The following is an 8,979-nucleotide window of genomic DNA, read 5'->3' on the forward strand; positions in this document are numbered from 1 at the left end:
AATCTAGTATCCAAGTTGAGTTGTCATATTCTACTAAAAATATTTCTACAACGAGTAAATCATATTTACCTTGTTGTGTCTTTTCGACTTTCTTCTCTGCAAGGTATTTTGGGCAATTTCTCTTCTAGTGCCCATTTTCGTTGCAATGGAAACATTTTCCTTTATCTTCTTTTTGAATCTTGTGTTTTCGGTTAGTAGGAATCTTATTTTTCCCTTTACCCTTCTTCTTCATCAAAACACTTTTTAGAAGTTGAAGGTCCAGACTTATTTTTGGAGGACGATCCTCGTAGTAATTTCTTTGAGATAACAACATTTGCTTCTCCTATTTGTTCCTTGTTCGTTAAGAGGGACTGATAAGTCTGTAGCTCATTGAGAAGAGCAGTCAAGTTATATTCTATTTTGTTCATTACCACATTGGTGCGGAACTGGAAGAAGCCCTTCGGAAGAGACATCATGATAAAACTGACTTGAATCTTCTCATCAATGATAGCTTCATTTTCTTCTGCCACATTGAAATGGACCATCATGTCCAGGACATGTTCTCTAATTGAGGTCCCTTCTTTCATACGGCAGTTGTAAATGTATTTTATGGCTTCATGTCTAAGGGAGAAGGACGGTTGTCCAAACATCCCTTTTAGAGATTCCATAATCTCTTTAGCAGTACCCATAACATCGTGTTTCTTAGCCAAAACATCAGATATGCTGGCTAGAATGTACACTCGGGCTTTGTCATTTGCCTTTATCCATCTGTCATACGCATCCCGAACTGTTCGGTTTGCATTTGAGCTGGGGTTTGGAGGACACTCCTTAGTTAAAACAAACCTTAAATCATCAATTACCAGTATTGTGTTTAGGTTTGATTTCCAAGTTGCGTAATTGTCGCCGTTTAATTTCTCAGAAGCGAGTAATTGTACTATTGAGTTTGTGATGCTGTGATATAAAGAAAATTCTATTAGTGATTTGAATTAATCCTGTTTAATCCAATCAATTTTAGCAAATGTAATGTACCCAAAAATTATTAATTTGCAACGATACTTTAGTGAGTTAGAGCAACTGCTACCGAGAGGCAGTCAATCACTCATTCACTAAACCAAGACATTCTTGACTTAAACACTAGTCCCAGAATAACTCTTGTTCCTATAGTGTTTTTAGTTATCGTTATTTTGGTCAAGAATATACTAACTCTTAGTAATTCTTCGTAAGTGTGACCGCCATTTTAAGACCTCAAAGATCGGTCTCAACAATGCTATCGAATGAAAAAGTCAAAGTTGGGAATGGATCTAAGAAATCCTATCCATTTCTGGAGTTTGCGTTGTTTCGACTCCCATGTTACGACCCTCCGAATGGGTAGTTGCTCTAGGGCAAGATGCAGGCGGAACATGGGAATCTCACGGTGCAACCTAGTGGTGGAGACCATAGGACGTGTTGATATACTTCCTTCTCCCACTTACTATAAATACTTTCTCTATTCACTTTGTTATTGACTCATGCAAATACCTTTCGAATGGAGGACGCTCCCAGGGCGACACGAGGCCGAGCATGAATCTCACGGTGTGAATTTTTCAGAGAGCGTGAAAAGGAAAACAATGTATCTTATATACCTTTTTCCTCCCACTAAGTATTTTAGACAGTTGGGTATACTCATTACTTAAGTATATTCCGGCTAATTAAATATAACCTAAGTCTAGGTGATTTTTCCAAAACTTACATCACTCAAGCATGCTCATAAAACTGGGCTAACTAAGCTCAAGTACTGGTCCGATCTCTAGGTAGTAGGTGTTCCGTAAACCGTCAACTTAAGTACCTCCAGCCTTAGACAAGATCGTGCCAGGTGAGCTTTCTCGTAACCACAATTTTGTAAGACATCGACCTATTTTAACTTTTAAAATTGATCGTGCTCGGTTCTTAACCCTAAGTGAGCATGCACTTATCTTTATTATAGATTTAACGTCTATCTCGTTTTATGACGTTGAAAATAACCTATAACATGCATCTAACATGCTTTATATAACAATTATATAATCATCCATTCCATGCAATAATATAACAATTTATATCTATTACTCATGGAACCCTAAACATGCATACTATACATTATAACACTTATAACATACTTGGAATGCATGAAACATGCTTAGCCTATGGTGGGATTTTAAATCTATATGACATACTTTATGCATATACATTTTCTATTTAATTAAACCATACATTCATAATGCATAATTAATTAAACACGCTAAAGTGGATTGGTTTTGGCATTTTAAAACAAACAATTAACTAAATTATTACATTAATAATTAAAAACAACTTGAACGGCTCCCGAGGATCACAAACTTGAAAACTAATTCCCTTCTTGAATAATCTTAAAAATCTAGCATTTTAAACCCTTTAAAATTAAATTTAATAGATTACTCAAAATTCTAATCATATTAGAACAAATCATAATCATATTAGGTAAATATCATGCATTCAATTTAAGAAATAAATATCCTAATTTAATTTCCAAGCATAACAATTATACTAGAATGCATAAAGAAAATACATCCTAATTAAGAAATCATCTTATTTCTATAAGAAAACAACCTAATAAAAAAATTTCAAATATAATATTTATATTTAAAAAAACAATTAAAATGCATGATTATGCTTAACCTATAATGAGATTTTAAACTAAATGACATACCAGATGCATTTATTCAATCAATTTAAAACATAGAACATATGCATAATTAAATTTAAAAAAAAAATCAAAATTGACCGGTATATCTGGCATATCCTAGAAATTGAAAATGAATTAAATTACAATAATTTAGATGGAAGACATATCTTGATGTTCAAGATCTTTTATGTTTGGAACAATTCAAAATTTAATAAAACTAGATTTTAAGATCTTTCCTATGGTAACCAATTCCAAATCTAATAAAATTAGGGTTCGAGATTTTGTCGATTGATGGTGTTAATATAACACATGCAGAAGCAATTTGGATCTTAGGCACTTTTAGAACATAAATTATAGTAAATAACTACCATGTTCATGAGTATTAAAACTTAATGAGTTTGAATACTAACCTTTTGTAGTTCAAATTCTTTTTTCCTCACGAACAGGTTTTGAACCACCACTAGTGTCTTCTCCACTATCCTACGGCCTTAGAACGGGATTGTGGAATCCGGTGCGTGACTAAACTTGGGAGGGATTTTGTATATATGAAGAGAGTGTTTGTGAGAGGTTTTTCTCAAGGTTTTTCACCAAGAAGAAGAAGACCTTCCATGTACCATGATCACTCTATTTAAAGAGTCATGTTTGCATGTTCATCCAAATTTGAGATCACCAAATTTTGACACTCAAAATTCCACTCAAATGTTTGGGATTATGTGGCAAGCATGCATGTTTGAGTTAACCAAATTTTGACACTCAAAATTCCACTCAAACGTGGGGTTATTTGGGAAGCATGCAAGTCTGGTTAAACCAAATTTTGACACCTCAAAATTCCACTAACATGGATTTTTCCATTAAATGAAGTCAACATTTTACATTTCTTCATTTTAATTCAACAATTAATTTGAATAATTAATTTCAAATTAAAGTAACCTTAAATGATTAATTAAACTATTTAATTAATATTTAATATTAATTCAAATGCCAATCCCAATCAATTCCGACACATAATTTGATTAAGATATTTAAATCTTATTTAAATATCTCAGATTCTCTCTTTTTGTTTAATTCCTAAATAAAACAAAAATGCGGTTAAATATATCGTATATATGTAGCGTATATTCCCTAATTTGAATTCGAACACTTCGAACTCACTCGTCACATTGTTCTATGGTTTAGTCCGATATGAGCTAGCAGAGGGACCTAATGGACCTATAGATCATGGGCTCCAACGATCCAAGATTAACCGGTTAAACTCATTAACCATGTTAACCAACACTCGTTAACTACTAGGACACTCCACTATAGACTAGTAGTGGCACTCCCCTCACTATAGATATATTTCTGTCCATTTGATATAACCATGATTAGTAAGTCGATCCTTCACAGGTTGTTCATAACTAGAGCTGGGTCAATTTACCGTTTTACCCCTAAAGTTACTTCTTGTTCCTTATGTCTCACTGATCCTCTAATGAACAATTGGTTTGTGGTCCAACAAGTAAACCAAATCCCTCTCAGGCCAATGAGAGGGTGGGGCCCCTTGTTCAAGACCTGGAGTTAGTGCTTAAGGGAACTACCTCTCTTCTATCCCTGAAAGTGGGTAGGAGTGAATTCCATCTTGCACCCCTCGTCCTTAGCCATTCACCCAGTCTTACCCCTGAAATGGGAGGCCTATTGAGTCGGCGAACTAGAGCCACTCTCACCCATGCAAATCTAAGGATAATTCCGAATAAACAGGAGTTTATGGTTAGCTCAGGATTAAAATCGAGTTACCTAGCTTATCGAATGAAAAGAAAATCAGTCTCAACAGTAAACAACATTATAAAGTGAGAGTGGTTTTACAAAACAATATTACATATATCTTATATATGAGAAATCAATTACCCACTATACTACTTTTAATTCAAAATAAAAATCAACAGGCTCTATACCAATGGAAGGGAACGAACTCTTCAATGTTCCCCCAATCTTGTTCATTCGTTACATGAACTAGGCATATGTAAATATACATTTTGATTCTCGCTTCGAGTTTATCACATTGCTTGTAAAGTTTTAAACTCGCACAATTTTTTTTGTAACTGTTTTTTCTATTAGTTGTTCTTTCATTTTCATGCATTGCATAGTGTATTTGAGCCACTCTCGATCTTTCGATGCCTCAAAATTCGGGGTGTAACAAAATAGGTCTCTTAGGTATGTATTTCATAATACAATTTTACATACAATGTATATCCTAGTCGTTTTTCTTTTTTCCTTTCATAAAGTTAACATGGAATAAAAAACCTAAGATTTAGTGTTCGAGTATTTGTTTGGTTGTCGTTTTAGTCTTCGATACGTATTTTTTTCAAGTGGCACTCGTAACTCAGTTAGTTAGAGCACTTGTTTCGTAAGCGAGAGATCTTGAGTTCAACTCTCAACAAGAGCATAAATAAATTCAATGTTGTTAGACTGAATTCTAAAATTTTACCAAAGCTTTAGGTTCTAGGTAAGATACATAATATGTATTTCAAATGATGATAGAGGGGAGAATGAATGAAATAAGGTGTCTTAATTATGCCACAAAAACTTCTTGGTGGATCATGAGTTTATAAACGAGTTTTTTCTTTTCTCTTTATCCTTATCGTTTTGGGGTTTCTTGGATAATATTAGATTGAATTCCAAGAGTTTCACAACATATCTATTTTATAATACAATTTTATTTGATTTGGGTTTACATTATAAAGACAAATTAGTATTTTGCTTATTTTTCTCATTCCTATAAATATGTCTCTTTGGTTTGTATTTTATGATACAATTCTATGTACAGTGTATTGTAGTAGTCTTTTCTGTTCTCTTCCCTAGTTGCTTGGGTGTTTATTAGTTTTGGCGATTCATGAATTAATATGTTTTTAGTTTCAAGTAGCTTTTGTAGCTCAGTTGGTTAGAGCACCCGTTTAGTAAGCGGGAGGTCTTGAGTTCAACTCTCAACAAGAGTATTATTGCCCTCTAGTATGTTTCCAATAGACCTTGCTCCCCACAATTGTGGGCAATTAGTTGTTTAGGTCTGGTTGGTCTAGAATGATACATTGAATTTATTCGGTCTAGAAACAAGGATTATCCATCTTCTTTCCTCGAAGTTCCATCTGTATGCATCAACCAGCCCAACCCGAGGTTGCTTTGTTGAGCCCACCAAAAAAATACAATGTAGTTCTTGTAACAACTTAGCCCACTATAAAAAACCACGATAGGCAACACAACTTAACCCGGGCAACAAAACATAACATGCAAAACCCACCCCACGATAGGCAATAAAACATAAAAAAATGCTATTTTAAGTGGAAGATAACACATTATTTTAGTCTTGACTTAGCTTTCTTATTGATTTTGGGTTCTTAGATAATTAAGATCTAAATATCTTATTTTTCAACCATGTTGTTTGATTGAATTCTAAAAGTTTTAAAACATTGGGTCATTTCGTATCAAAGCTTTAGGTTCTAGGTAGGCCAGCAAACACAGTATACAAAAGGTACATATATGTTGCTCAATGGCCATTAGAGACAAATTATATGTTGCTCAATGGCCATTAGAGACAAAAAGTGAAGAAAATGAAAAATAAAAAGAAATATTTGACGTGGGTAGAGAGATTAAAAAGAAAGATGATTCTAGTTTTTTAGGAGAACAATGTTTTGTATACAAAAGGTACATATACAGAAACTTGGAAGTAAAAGAATTTTCTTTCCAAGGAGAGCACTCAAACTAAGTGTATCTACCTTTTCGATTGAATTCTTGCAGAAAATTAAAATGCTTATTATAAAGCAAGTTTGAATAATTAATTTCAACTCGTGCCAATATCTAACTCATGGAAAAAAATAAGACCAATGGGCTGCACAGGAAGCTGCACTCCCATTTCACTTTTACATCCATGCATGACCTAAAGATAAAAGGGAAGACCTCAACAAGATTAAAACCACGGAATGAAAATAATTTTAAGTTTGCATTACAAGGAAATCAATTGAATTCGATGACGAATCCTCTTGAAGAATGGGAGAATGAACGAATAATGTGTCTTAATTATGCCACAAAAACTTCTTGGTGGATAATAAGATTGTAGGTTACGTGTTTGAATTTAGAGATGTTTTATAGTATTTTTTTCACTTTAGAATATTATATTAAAATTTTAAGTTAAAATTAATTAATGGTCGTTATGGTATTGATGGACAAGACATTTACAACATTTCAATAGACTATATATTACTTTAAAGGTTTATTTTCAAGGTTATAAATAGTCATTTATGTTATTATTATGGTACAAAGATTTTGGATATTAGAATGAGAGTTGAATAGTATGCTTCTTTACCCATGAACTTGTTCTTTTGCATTTCTTGTGTTTAGATTTACGTGCTAGAGTTATGCAAGTAGTCTTGACCGAGTTATTCTGTGAAGCGATTCGAATCATGAGTTTATAAATGAGTTTTTTTTCTTTTCTTTTTACTCTTTATCTTGATAATTGAGGTAATCGGTTCAAAAACTTTCTCTTGGATTGATTGCTTATCGTTTTGTGGTTTCTTGGATAATTTAGATCTAAACATCTTGTTCTTCAACAGTAATATTAGATCGAATTTCAAGAGTTTCATAACATATCTATTTCGTAATACAATTTTATTTGATTTGGGTTTACATTATAAAGACAAATTAGTATTTTGCTTATTTTTCTCATTCATATAAATATGTCTTTTGGTTTGTATTTTATGATACACTAGCTTGGGTGTTTATTCGTTTGGTGATTTAAGAATTGTTATGTTTTTTGTTTCAAGTAGCTCTAGTAGCTCAGTTGGTTAGAGCACCCGTTTAGAGCATTATTGCCATTTAGTACGTATTCTCCATGATTGTGAGCTAGTACATTAAATAGTATAGAGAATATTTCTTTCCGTCAACAAAAGAGGGTCGTTCCCCAAATGTCCATTTACAACATGAACGTTATATGTCGTAGGTACCTGTTTATATGTTGAATTCTTGTAACAACTTGAACCCCAACAAAAGCCACAATTAACTTTATTATAATATAAGATTAAAGCCATTTTCGATCTTGCTTCCACTATTGGTACAACAATTGGTATCATATTTTTGTGGAGCATTTCGGCACACAACAAGTGGAATAAAAGCGTGGTTGTCGTATTTTGGGAATTCTAAAAGTTTTGACCCCCATCAACCATGAAACCTGCTCACAATCGTGCTTATCTTCTTGAAAATCAATTTTCAAGAATTGTGTTTTTCTACTTTCATCCAAATTACTTGTTACAAATGGCAGAGTCTTCTGATATTAAATCAGAACATGAATCGAGAATTTTGAGTTCTAATCTTGAAGTAGAAAATTTTGATGGAATCAATAATTTTTGTGTTTGGCAAGGCGAAGTTACTGATTTGCTAGCCATGCAAGACCTTCCTGCTTCTCTCGTAGAGGAGATGCCTGAAAACATGACAGACGCAGAATGAAAACATGACAGACCCATAATTATATATGACTCAAATTTGATCTTGGTTATAACATCTGTGAAGATGAAGCTCAAAGATTAGAATTGAGAAGTTTGATCAATCCGAGTTGGTTTCTAGAAGATGCAGATGGAAGATTTTCTGTACCAAAAAGATCTTCATGAATCCCTATAGGGGTGAAACAAAATATCATAACCACAGAGCAGTGAAAGCTCAAGGATCGGCAGGCCTTAGGGTTAATTTGGTTGACACTGTCCAAAAATGTGGCGTTTAACATTATCAAGGAGAAGACAACGTAAGTTCTATTGAAGGCGCTATTGAATAGGTACGAAAAACCGTTGGGTATGAACAAGGTGTATTTGATGAGGAGATTTTTCAATCTATAAATGTCTAAAGGTAGTTCCAGTTGTGGATCATATAATGAATTCAATATGAGTTTAAGTCAACTAAATTCAATGAAAATTAATTTTTGAAGATAGAAATTAAAGAACTGATTTTGATGTACTCTTTACCTGATTTGTGGGATACTATTGTTGTCGCAGTTCCCAAATCTCTTATAAGTTGAAGTTTTTTCTCGACCATGGTTTGATGATTCTAGCTTGTAATTTTTCTCGAACTATATGACAATCTATTTCTATGTGTTTCGTACATTTATGAAAAACTGGATTGGCTGCTATCTGTAATGATGCTTGATTATCACAATACAATAATGCTGGTTCGGACAGTGGAACTTTCAAGTCTTGAAGAATGTATCTTAACCAAGCTAACTCTAAACAAGTATTTGCCACAGCTCGACACTCGGCTTCTGCTGATGATCTGGACACATTGGTTTGCTTTTTAGACTTCCAAGGAATAAT

The 8,979-nt window shown here is 33.4% G+C and overlaps 1 non-coding gene across 1 annotated transcript; it reads left to right on the forward strand.

Annotated features, from left to right (window-relative positions):
• Positions 1 to 5,554: 5,554 nt before the first annotated feature.
• Positions 5,555 to 5,628, forward strand: TRNAT-AGU (transfer RNA threonine (anticodon AGU)). Its single transcript has one exon. It is a non-coding gene; the product is annotated as a tRNA-Thr (tRNA).
• Positions 5,629 to 8,979: the final 3,351 nt, after the last annotated feature.

This window comes from Cucurbita pepo, unplaced genomic scaffold (assembly GCF_057944985.1).
Source record: "Cucurbita pepo subsp. pepo isolate OVF unplaced genomic scaffold, ASM5794498v1 scafford_17, whole genome shotgun sequence".
Lineage (NCBI taxonomy): Eukaryota > Viridiplantae > Streptophyta > Magnoliopsida > Cucurbitales > Cucurbitaceae > Cucurbita > Cucurbita pepo.